The 12,907-nt window shown below is 39.9% G+C and overlaps 1 protein-coding gene across 1 annotated transcript in view; it reads left to right on the top strand.

Annotated features, from left to right (window-relative positions):
- plekhg4 (pleckstrin homology domain containing, family G (with RhoGef domain) member 4) overlaps positions 1-12,907 on the top strand; it is a 124,914-nt gene that overhangs the window by 99,717 nt on the left and 12,290 nt on the right. The gene's annotated exons all lie outside the window — the stretch shown is intronic.

The raw sequence follows: 12,907 nt of genomic DNA, 5'->3' as shown, positions 1-12,907 counted from the left end.
TTAAAATCAAAACATTAAGTGATATTTGTGCTTAAATCCAAGTAAAAGTTACAAATGCAACCTAAAAGGCAAGTTTTGCACATGATGCTTCATACAATATTGCGGGGTCCCTTATCTCTGATGCCATTTTTTGGGAAGTCATAGGTTGAAAAGTTTGGGAACCCTTGTCTTATCCCACAAGGTTTATTTGGTTGATAGCATATCACTGACAAAATGGGGATTTTTTTTATAGGCCTCATAGAGGAGTAGGTGGGTCTGTACTCATCATAGTGTGGTACTGTCTTGTTTGAGAGCCCCCTGGTGGTGGAATTTTCATACAGTTTGTTTCAACTATTGATGTTTCATTGATATGAATAATTTATCTCTGTATTAATTTTACAATGTGGTCATTAAAGAAGTACAAAGCAAATCATTGCCTTGACTGAACGTCAAGACTAAAATGTAAGGAGTTTTTATTGACTAAAACTGAACTGAAATGTTTGAGTTTTCATCAGTTAAAACTAAAAAGGCTAAAAATGACAAAATGTGACCACCACTAAAGAAGATTTTATTCTAAAGGCCAGGACTACATTCAAAATAACTGAAAAAATTAGTAATGGTTTATGAAAGTAAGATTTAAGAGGCGGCTGTGTGTGCATCTCTGCCTGTGTTTTGTGTCCATGTGTTAATCTGTGCATTGAAGAGACTGTAGTTTATTGTGAACTTTCCACTCTGATACACTGATGGGCTGATGTATTGACCTGACACCCACACTTAACAGTCTCAGTAGGGAACTCCTCTATCAGCTGGAAACCTTGAATCTCCATATCATGGCTGTGCCAGTCAGACAGCTATAGCTCAAACATTAGTGTGTGTTTTAGTCTGCGTGTGTTTGTGTAGTCCAGGTATCACTCCAGTGCCAAGTTTTCCCTCCTTCCTCCTTTCACTCCTTTCACAAAGTCTTTGTTGCCGTGGTGACCCACCCTTCCCCCTGCCCCTTCCTCCTCCTGGGACCGCCCATCTGCCATTCAGACCCTCAATGAAGTGGTGGTGGTGGTGGGGGGGGGTCTGTGTGTGTGTGTTAGTGAGTGTGTGTGGTCGAGCTGCCGCTCTCTGCTCCTTTCAGTCAGTCTGCAGCGCTCCAACACAACACAACAAGGTAGGAAACACTTAAATCTGTACATAAAGACATATTTACTCAAACATCCAGTCTGTAATTTAGCTGTGAGGTAGTGTAGCTCTGCTAGTTTGGAGTTGTGTAATTCGTGTGAGTCTGTGTTTGTCTGTAGCAGGGATTCAGGGAGATATTAAGTTGGCGTCAGTTTGACTCCAGATTCTTTGATTTGAAAGCCGCTCTGCTCCTCTCTCCCTCTCTCTTTTTGGTTTCTCCTTTGCTCACGGTGCATGTATAAAAGTATTTTGCCATAATTTAACTTTACTACGGCACAACTATAACATGACCTTAGCTTTCTCACAAAGGGTAGGTCGCTCTGTTTTTGTCTGGCCTTGTTTTGAAGTTCTTTTCAGTACAGCATCCAGTTTTAGATTAAACTTTTCAAGCTTGCAACCCTCTACACAGGAGCATTACATACTTGTTTTCCATCATAACTTTTAGATAACCAAAATATATTAAACCATCCTGTAATTAAGAAGAAAAAACAGCATCTGCACAAGAATTGATTGACATTTGAACCTTCTTGTGAACCTCACATATGCTGGATTCTTACTGCTGGAACTTTCCCCAGGGGAACCAGCAACCGTTGAGGAATCTCTGTTTTTACCATAGGGAGCAGGATCTAGATTAACACCTGGGCAAGTTATTTTGTCCTCTGAGATTGGCTGCGAAGGGGGTTGATCTTTAAAAACCCACAGAAGCTTTAGGGAGGATGCAACATTGAAGATCTGTGATCAGCTATGTCCTTGCAGCTTTATACATAACCCAGGGCTTTCCAAAAAATAGCCTACCTTACAGACAGTGGAAATAGTCAATAATTGTCAAAGGTTTTTGGCTGACCAGTCAGATTTCAGGGGGCCTTAGGCTGGCCACACACTAAACGATTTTAAGCCTGATTTGAGGCCAGATATTCCTCCCTTGACAATCATGGAGGGAGTCGCAACGTAGCCTCCCAGACCTCTAAGGCATTATGATCAAGAATTGTAGATATAAATGTTTGACAACAACCAGTAAGAGTGAGCTGACTGGGTAGTGTCACTAGCCGGATTTTGAATTTGCATTTTATCCATATTCTTTTCCTTGTTTTATGGTTTTTGCTGCAGCTGTGACACATGCCAGGGCATCCTATTTGCCAACATCTCCTTCTTCTGAAGCCACCTTTTTTCACGTGAGATTCTGTGTGGAATCTTCTCTGGGAGGTTTTTGGCAGGTTGGCAGGTGTGTAGTCTCCAGAGACCTGACGGTCAGGCTGAGTCATCTATTCTGTGCACTCAGAGGATCATAAGATTAAAAAATCGTTTGAAGCTGTCCCAATGTTTGTGGTTGTCTGTGTTTTAAAAATCTTTTAAGTCTAACATTTTGTCAAGTGTGTGGCCAACCTTAGAGGAGAGATGTTGAGGGGTCATCTCCACATTCAGACACAATACAAGAGCTATCTGCCTGATTTTATCAGAGTTTTGGGCCTTAAAAGTTATTAATGCAGTATGCTTTGTAATTGGACGGTCAGACGAAGCAGATAGTGGAGCACATGAGTGCCATTCCTGGTGCTGCTTTCTTCCGTAATCCTCTGGGTGTTATGATCATTGTTATGGTCTTTATTAATCACAGTGTTATTTTGGTTGTTGATTTGTTTACTGTTTACATCGCCATCTCTGTTTCGTCATGGCAAAAGCATGTCAGCGAATTCATCTCATCAAAATGTTTGTTTACAGAAATGAACAGAGCAGCATCTACTAGAGTAAAAGCTAAGATGTTTGTCTCCAGAGAAATTTTATTTTGAGGCTTCATGTTCAAATGTGAGCCATATTTTATTTTATTTGTAGAATTTTCTGGGGGCCAATTATATAAGGTAAATAGACACAATTTGCCCTGGGCTGTAATTTGGTCAACACTGATGTAAACCTTTTTTTAAATTTGTTTAGCCTCTTGTTTTTATTAATCATATTTCATCACATTTAAAAAAAAAAAACTTTTTTTCAACAGATGAGTAATGCTGAAGTTTTGATCCTTCAAAATCTTTGTATAGTAGCACAGAAATGTTTGTGCCATTTCTATACCATGGTAGAAAGTTTTCCCATTCTTTGTAAATCTTTCAAACACAGTGAAAGAAGTTAATTCAAAACAGGCTTAATTACCGTTGAGCTTCTTGAAAATTTGTTCCTGATTTGAAAAAGTTGTTGGTAACTCAGAAATCATTGGTATGTTCTGTGTTCATGTCTCATCTTTACACTGCAAGTACAAGGAACTGAAAGTAAAGCACTCGATACACTTGCATGCATAGTCAAGTCGAGCTATGGTCATAGCTCAATTAGGATAACTAGAATGGCCGTCTGAGGCGGCAGACCCATGCCTAAGCAGTGCCACGGGGGAACTGACGCTCCCATTGATTACTATAGTGCTCAAAATTTTGAAGTCCGAGAAAAACCAAACGGGTGCGCGGATCATCACCAAAATCTAATCAATTCTTCCCTGTCACAATCCCAACATTCCCTGAAAGTTTGGTGAAGATCCGACTTTCCGTTCTGGAGTTATCTTGTACACATACAAACAAACAAACAAACAAACAAAGATAGAAAGATACAGAACCCTTAACATAACCCCCTGCCGATTTCATGGGCGTGGGTAATTAACTAGACTACTGTTCTTGTCCCAGTATACAAGCACTGGGGGAGGATGGGTTTATGACCAAAGTAATGATACTAGGTGGCAGTGTGCCCCATTCAACAAGTTACTGTGGACCTCCTCCTGGGGAACCTTGCTAACAAGCTAGCAAGCAGCTAACTGGTTATATGTTAAACGGTAACATGAGCAAATTTACTATTCTGTACAAGTCATACACACTTTATGCTTTTGTTCCAATGAGATGATCACTAGTCCTCAAGCTTTTGGTGATGAGGCCGACATCAACACAATTTCTGCTATGCTTAAGATTTAAATGGTAATGGTAAATGGACTTGAGCTTGTGTAGCTCTGTTGTAGTCGTCAGACTACTCAAAGCGCTTTCACACACCTACCCACTGAGAATTGGCCATCAGTATTAGCAAATCCCAACTGCACTCATCTGAGGCAGTGGGAGCAAATTGGAGTAAAACGTCTTGCCCAAGGACACATCAAACTCGTGACTGCAGGACCTGGAGATCAAACCCTCAACCTTCTGATTGTGCTACAGCCGACTTTAACTGCTGATCCACAGTCGCCCCACATTTCTTTTGTGCAACTTCTGAAAGCCTGGAGCAGTCTGGTCTGATTGAGGTGTACACAAGCAAGAGAAAATAGATTCCACTTGCATTATCTAGGTTTGTCTGGCTTTGGGATACTTAATTTTAGTATGATTTCATCCAGGCTTACATGTTTACATGTATTTCAAAGTAGTTTAACACGATGATGTAAATGTTTTAACTGCATGTAAACGTACTGGCGGTTCATATATCCTGAGTTTTCTCTTAAAATACAAGAGACCAAACAGAACAAAACTTTTGGAAAATTTTCAGCTTATATCCATCTGAGTCACTGATCATTTTATTCATAGGTCCTCTAAATAGAACCCCAGGTCCAAACAAGTTTGGTCTCAAAACAACAGAATTATTTGTAAATCTTTATATTTTATTCACAGTATTACATAAACAATGTATTCAATGTTAAAACTGAGACGTTTCACCATTTCATAAAAAATATTAGATAATTTGGAATTTAATAGCAGCAACACATCTCAAAAAAGTTAGGACAGGGCCATATTTAACATGTGTAGCATCCCCTCTTCTCTTAACAACAGTCTATGAAGTAAGGAGACCAGATGCTGGAGTTTTGGAAGAGGAATGTTTCCCGTTCTTGTCTGAAGAAATGTGTTTTATCATTTGATCATGTGACTGCAACATGAAGGCACACTCACATTAGAGCCATTAGTCCTGTACTGTGCTGAAACTTGACTATCTCCCCTGCTCTGTCCACTGCTTGCCTGCTTTGCTTTGAGTCCAGATGGGCCTCAACATGGGTATGTCATCACGTCGTCATATGACACACAGTTTACAAGAATCTCACTCTCACAGAATCAGCTCAACAGAGAAATACACAAACAACATGACAATAACTTCACTCTTGTTGAGGCTTCAGTCATTTTGGTCAGATACAGCTTACCAACACTCTGCTTTTGTTTAAAAATGATTGTTGAGGGGAATGCATGCATCGACTATACGTCATGTACAGGTTGTGAACCTGTGCTTGTGCACATGCAGAGCAAACACACCATACTGAGGCTTACCTCTTCCATCCATGTTAGGGCCAAGGAAGTGTACGGTATTCGAGCACTCACTGTTCAAACAGACTGGACCTTTGGGCCCAGACATGCCTGGAAGCTATGGACTCTATAGTGTGAGTGTGCCCCTAGACACTACAAGTAGCCTTATGGTTGGAGTCCTTATTAGCAGAAGTGCCACCCTGTGTGTATGCTAAGTTTTAGTTCACATATAAACCCTTAAACCTTCTTCTCTTTTAACCTGCATCTGACAGCATCAGTTAGCTGTTCATCATTATGTCCCTGCTATCTGATTGATCCAAACTGAAACACAATAAATATACTTTGACACTTTCCTTATTACAGTCTACACCAGATTTTGTATTATAATCTTCTCTGATGATTAAAGCGGTTCACTTGTTTTTAACATCATACAGTGCACCATGTGTCATCCTGTTCTCTGATAATCAGTGGGGCTTTGTTGCATTTGGAGTCATGTTTTTGTTTTAAAGCTGAAATAATTTTCTCTCACAGTTCTCTCTGGCCTTCTGCAGATTGTGCTGTCTGTAGTGCTGACATTACAGAGAGGTTCTGCTGTTTGTGCTCTAGGATGACAAAGAGTCAGTTCCCTTCACTTGAGATCAGATAGTGAAGAACACTTTGTTTTGGGATGAAGTCACTTTGACTGTGACTCAACTTCCTATGTGAAATAACCGAGTAGTGCTTCCCATCATTAAAGTATTCTTTGAAACAGGAGCTACAGTCTTTGAAGTTCTAAGCCCCGGTCTAACCTATTTTGAAGTTTCAGTGACTAATAAGTTGAGAAATTTTTAGAACCATTCCTGTAAATTGCTTTGGGATACAGCAGTGAAACAGGCAGTTATGGTTGCAAAGTAAACCTTAAGGGCAAATTCATTTGATTGAAGTACGTCCACTAAAGATGCTCCTTTTGACCACTGACAGGCTCAGATTGTTATCCTGAAGTAAAGGATCCCATTACAGAGATGATCCCTTCAGAGATAGACCTTCTTTAAAGATAAGATGCTTTTTCCAAAGAAGGGAACTTGTTACATTGTGCTCAACTGCATTTTATTGCCATTTATCTAGTTATTTGTGTTTACTCTGTATATATTTCTTTTATTTATATGTTTTGTATTCACTATATTTAGGTATTAAGTATGTGTGCATCTTAAATCTTGAATCACTGCAAGCCACCTGACTCTGTAGGCAAAACCAGGAGATTTATCCAGCAGGATACAGGACTTCTTTTCCTGCTGCTGTCTCCTTTCTTTGCTTTGTTGTGTTTATGTGGCATCTGAGTGTTTTAGATGGTTAAAACTGGGTAATACCACAACCATATCTATATACTGTGTTTTTTTTTTATTTCCTTGATCTGCATGGTCAAACTTTTTTGTCATCAGAGTGTTGAATTGAAGAGAGCACCTTAACGGCTTTTTGTTGAGTCAAAAAGGCACCTTACCCTGTTGAATAGGTTAATCTGTATTGTTTGTTTTTCTCTTTTCTGTCATGTTGTTTTACTGTTTTAACTTCTTTCAAAGCCAATCAACGTTAGAAAATTGAACCTTTTTGTGGACATTCTTTGACCTGTCCCAGTTGCAACCAAGCATGTTGCTGCAGCAATTAATGCCCCTTCAAAGCTTCAGGCTGAAGCAATCTACTGGAGCATTTCCAGAGCCTTTAAATGCATTGTTCTTTTAAACCCCAGACTGTTATTTAAAGGCCAAAGTTTAAAAATATCATCATTTGTACATCTTTCTTAAGTGGAAAAAGTTTATCATTTTTTAAAAATGTTGATCATATCCGGAGCTTCATGAAGCATCTAAATTCATCTACCGTCTGCTGATGTTCCATCTGCAGACACACCAAAGTTTTCAGTTTCCTTTACATTGTAAACAGCTAAAAATAGATTTCGGAGAACAAACTGAGGGATGAGTGCATTTTTAAAGAACAACTGACAGACTCAGTAAATATGTCTCTGTGCAGACTGTTTGAAGTCCACTCCCCCTCCCATGAAGGTGGAGAGAAGGGGCCCTCCTCCTTTCATCTAGTTTTGGAGGGTTTTGGCCTCCTCCTCCTCCTCTTCTTCTTTGGCTCTTTGGTTGACTGCGTCCTGGCCTGGAGTCCTGCAGGGCCACTGTCCCCAAAAACCAGAGCCCGTCTCGTCGTGGTCCACACTCCCTCCTCCTCCTCTCCCTCTGTTTCTGCAGCACAATAACCACCACATGTTATTTTAATTAGTGTGTAGCGGCCAGTCTTCCTCTCCTCTTTTATGTTGTTGTCTTCCTCTTCTCTCCCACTAAACTGTCTAGTATGAGAGATCCAGACTGGAGCTGAAATGTTCCTACATTTATCAATTAACAGAAATTTAATGAGAAATTGCCATTTTAATATCAATTAATCAATTAAAAGAACACAATCTGAATCATTTCTCTTGAAAAAATGAGCCCCTGAAGAGTTTAATTGAGCTTATTAAACACCACAGAGACAGAGGTATAGCCTATTGAACCGAAGAGCTCACTCAACATATCCCTGACTGTGTTTTTAACATAAAAGTTGACCTCAGTAACTGGGTTAAGTTGGATTGTAGACACATGTACCTCTGCAGAAAAGATTTGTGATAAAATGAGACTGTTTTAGAACATCGCTGGTGACGGTTGTAGCTGTCTGAACTGTGCCCCCGCAGCTCCATCAGGCTGTCTGATGATGATTCCAGAGATTCAGTTTGTCAAATTGCATACAGCTGGTTTTAAGACATTGCAGTCATGTGATGAGGAAAATCAGAAGTCTCATTCTGAAAGGTTACATATGCCAAAAAATATGTGTTCAAAGTAGAATATTTATATTTAGGCTTTGAATTTTGAAAATGATTGCATATCTTTTTTTCTCTTTTCACAAGAGAATTTCAGTCAATAATCTCTCATGGCTCATTATATTGGCTAATGCATGAGAAATTCAAGGCTGAAGGAGGATTGTCTGTGGAAAATAGATTATTCTCAGGTGATGACAAGGAGGATTCAGTGATGAACCTCCATTGTGCCTCCTCTTACATCTCGATGATCAGCATTATCATGTCAGAAAAAAAAATAGTGTGCAGCACTGCCATTGCTGAGACAGATTTATTTTGCAGTAACTCCAGAGTTAAATCACTTTAAATTGAGTGACTGTGAGAGTAATTGCTATGGAAATAACTCTTTAAGTCACAGTAGATTGATGTGGTTTTAGAAAGTTACAGAGCAGCCGGGCACAAGCAGCTGCCAGTTTCAGTTTATCTTGTCTGTCTGAAATAGACTTCAGACATGCACTGTGCAACTGACATTGTTCAGATTATTGTCCAGAACAGGAAGTGTCCCAAATCCTTTCAGCCAAACATTATCTGAGTTTTTCTGACCCTTAGTAAAAGTCTATACAAGCAGTTTGTGTTGGGAGGCTCTTCATCAGTGATGTGTGAATGTGTTTGAATTAATCCTGTCGGCTACCAAAACATAAAGACTTATTATACCAACACACCAATAAATTGATTTGTTGTTCAGGATTAAAGAGCAACTTCACTTTATCTCATTATCAATTTAATCTGTGACGTGTTCCTAGGACATGTAGCAGCCCTCTGGTAGTCTAAATGATCTTGAAAGTTATTACAAGCTTTATGAAGCATTTTTAGTTATGTCTAATGTAATGATGTTTTCATAAATAAGAACTGACTCAGAAACAAGAAGAACACCGGTCTATAATCATGATTTCTGTTTTTATGGCACAGTGACTATTTAGAGTCATACAGACTACCTCAGATATAATTGTTTTTCCAATAAATCATAACAGTAACTATTAACAAGATCATTTATTCCTGCGTGTAGTGTTTTTTGACCAAGATGAAGGAACAAAGTCTGGGTTGGGCTTAATGAACAGAAGGCATTGTCTTTTCTCTCTTCTGCTTTCTGTCTGCTTGTAAAGATACTATCATTAACATGTACATTTTAATGCAATGATAAAGAGACTTACTACAACATCTTAAGTGAATTAAATAGATTGCGGGAGTTCATGCTGTGACAGAGAGCAGCAGAGACATTCAGCACCACATAAGTTCACGTATCCTGCATCATGTGTCGAGTTTAAAACGTATTGTTTTTAAGACATTTACAGCAAACCACTGTGAAACAGTCAAAATATAACATGTTCTCTGCATCACTTTACATGTACTTCTCTCTACCTGGAAGTGCCCAGCACTGCATGCTCCTCTCACTCTCCTGCTGCACATCTCTCATTCAGTCAGCTGTGCACTCCCGCTCACACAGACTGATCAGATGAGACCAATTGACCAACGTAATGAGAGGTGTCAGCCTTAGTATGAATGCATTTGAGTGGGATTAGTTAATACTGATAGCCACTCTTTGTAGCAGCCTTCACTATCAGTGTGTGAATGAGTAAGTGTGACCTGTGGTGAAAAAGTGCTTAAATAAGAAGAGTACTATTCAAGCTCAAGTCCATTTATGATATAGTTGTTGACCGAGTGACTCAGTTACTGTCCTACTTCTGAGCGCTCTAGTCAGGCCCACTTCCCCATCTCTACCAAACATATTACCTTAAGTTGTGAGAGCAGGTAATCTCTCACTGTGTGTGCATATATGAAAGGTAAATCCTGAAAATTCAGGACCTGGATGGCTTAAATTGCCTTAAAAGTGTCAGGAGTTTATGGGTGAAAGGAGCTTAAGATTCTTGCTGAGTGACTGAGCCTCATCAGCTCCTGTCACCTGCCAGCACAGAGGTCTGATCCAAACAAAAGAGCACAAACAGTGAGAGGTGAGGTATGTTCATCTTGTTGGCATTCATTAACCCTTCTGTTCTGGTGGGATTTTTCTGCTGATTGTACCAATGCATCAGCTCATTCTGGGTTTTTTTCTTAATAATGTTTGTATTTATTTTGGTTGGCTGGTTAGTTTTGTTAGAGCTCTGCTCCTAAAGGTTGCACATGTACTGTAAAAGTCTTACTTACAGTTAAGCTCCTGGTATGAGTGTGGGAGTTCTGAGACATTGTGTAGATAAATGTTTAAGGAATGTGGAGGATTTACTGAAAGTCAGAGCCTGGTGCTGCCTAGCAAAGCCAAACACCGACAGAGTCTGTGGTGAAGCTGTTAGCCAAAGTCCTCCTTCTGGAGCGCTCTGATTTCCATATTTTCTCTCAGCTGTTTTGTAAGTGTATTTAGAGCTGTGTTTAGTCTCTCTCTCCCATCCTGTCTCATGTGGACCCTTGGCTCAAACTTTAACTACATAAATATGTAGATGAATGGTTAGTAGACCTTGACATTTGAATACTAAATTGTTTAACTCTTTGTGTTTGTCTGTGTGGGAACTGAACGGCTGTTGTGATCAGGACACATCAGCCAGCTAATCAGTTTGAAGAGCACTCAGCCGACACTCACGCACACACCAACAGCTGACCCAGTGGCCTACTGTAGGAGTGTGTGATGGTCCATATGGTTTCATTGTTAGAAAGCTGACCTGTCATGACAAACACATGAGATGACACTGAGTTGAATTCATAACAATAAGTTGTATTTTACTATAGTTTTTCAATATCGAATTGAATTTTAACATTTTTGTGTAATCCAATGAATGTCAAACACTTTGTATTTATAAAATTGTCAGATGCAGGCAAAAACAGTTTTTGATTTTTGTGGTAACTTTAGCTAAAGCAGCTATCCCCTGCCTTTCTCTCTCTTTTCTTGGCACTCTCACACTTTCTTGTTAAGTGAGAGAAATTATCTTTAGCTTGTCTTGTTAGCCTTTTAAATCTGAGCTCTAAGTGTGGCACGTTACCTTCTGTACCGGTAAGAATATTTTTATGTTATCTAAAAATAAGTGTAACTTTGAGTAACGTTGTTGTTATGTCAGTGTCAGTTGGTCAGTCAATGACTGTATGAGGATTCTGATTGCTTGATCCTATTGGGTTCTTAGTTTTACTGTATGTTAACGGTCTTCTTAGGTATCTGCTTCAGTATGTTTTAGGCTGTTTCAGGATACCCTTTAATGTCTAATACTCCATTTAGGGTACAACTAAATGTCCATTTTGAATTTCCATTTTCTGTCTGTGCTTATGTTCCCCTTGCAGCTGATTTAAGCCAGAATTTAGGATGTGATTTTAACATATAACACCTGTTTCAAGATGCATTGTGGTGTCAATTTTTAGTTTCTATTCAGTAGAATAGATTGATAACCTTGCAAAGCAGATGGACACGCCCGTTTCCTTGTTTCTCACTGGTGAATCCATCTTGCAAAGCTCCCGTCTGAACCGTTTGGGCCCGGTTAGAAAGTGACAGGACCAATCAGTGACAAGGGGCAGCACTTTTAGGCGCAGCAGAGTCGTGATGTAAACAAGCAGCAGCAAGAGCTGGTGCAGTTATGGAGGAAGAGGTTAGTGTGGATGCTGCTAAAGCGCCAGTTTTATCAGAACTTGACAACATTTCTTTGTTAAAAGAAGAACAAAGAACAGCAGTGAGTTGTTTTCTTTTCAAAAACGATAAAAGTCGAGTACTTAGATGTCTACAGTCACCATGTTTTGCGTTATTCCTCAGCAGCTGCGCACGCGCAGCTTGATAGCAGCTACATCACGTGTTTTCTACACCACACCACATTAGTATGTTTCTGAGGTTAAGTTTAAGACCTGAGCATGTTTTTATAGGCAGTGCAGTCCTAGAATCCCTTCAAAGGGTCTCTTACTGTAAGTTTTGAAGTACTATTTAGCGTTCATGCAAGGCACCTTTTCGTGACTTGTTCTTCCTGCAGTTAGTTTGCTTTGAGGTCCGTTCATGTCCTTAACACAAACAAACCACACAAAAAACAAAGACCCATATTTTATGAATCTGAGTACAGTAGTAGATTGGCTGTTGTCACACCATCCCAAAGGAACTGCATCTACTACAAGAGTAGAGTTTATTTTAAACCCCCTCAGACTCCAGACCAGTTGATTTGGGACAAAAGTTGTGTCCTGAATGAGGAGAGAGTAGAGAGTAGAGTTTTAGACTGGGATGTGTCTCCAGGAAGTGAATGGAAGTCTGTAAATATCCCAAAAGTGACCTGAGTAAACATGAGTGCTGTTTCAGTGGTGAGGTAATGTGTTAGCTGTCTGTGAGGAGGGTAAAGACTCTTTCAGTCCATCAGTGCAGAAAAGGAGGAGGCCTCTCCTTTTTCATTTATACCCCCACACACAAATCCCTCCCCCTCCAACCACGACAAAAAGGAGGTCGGCGGTCGGCTCCTTTGTGGCGCTGAAACGTGCTCACACACACATTCATACAAAACACTTCAAAGCTTTTTCTCCACTGGCGTTGAAGCTGATGTCATTCCTTGGCCTCCTCCCTCTCTCTTTCTCTCTCTCTGTCTCTCGTTGGTCCAGTAACCCACAGAAGGAACCGCACATACCTCAGGCCATCATCCCTCTGTGCTACCAGAGTAAAACTTGGCATCTTGAGTCATTCTGTTTCATGTCTGAACAGGATCTCTGCCCAAAC

The sequence above is a fragment of the Cheilinus undulatus genome, linkage group 1, assembly GCF_018320785.1.
Source record: "Cheilinus undulatus linkage group 1, ASM1832078v1, whole genome shotgun sequence".
NCBI lineage: Eukaryota > Metazoa > Chordata > Actinopteri > Labriformes > Labridae > Cheilinus > Cheilinus undulatus.
This window is presented reverse-complemented; position numbering and strand designations above follow the sequence as displayed.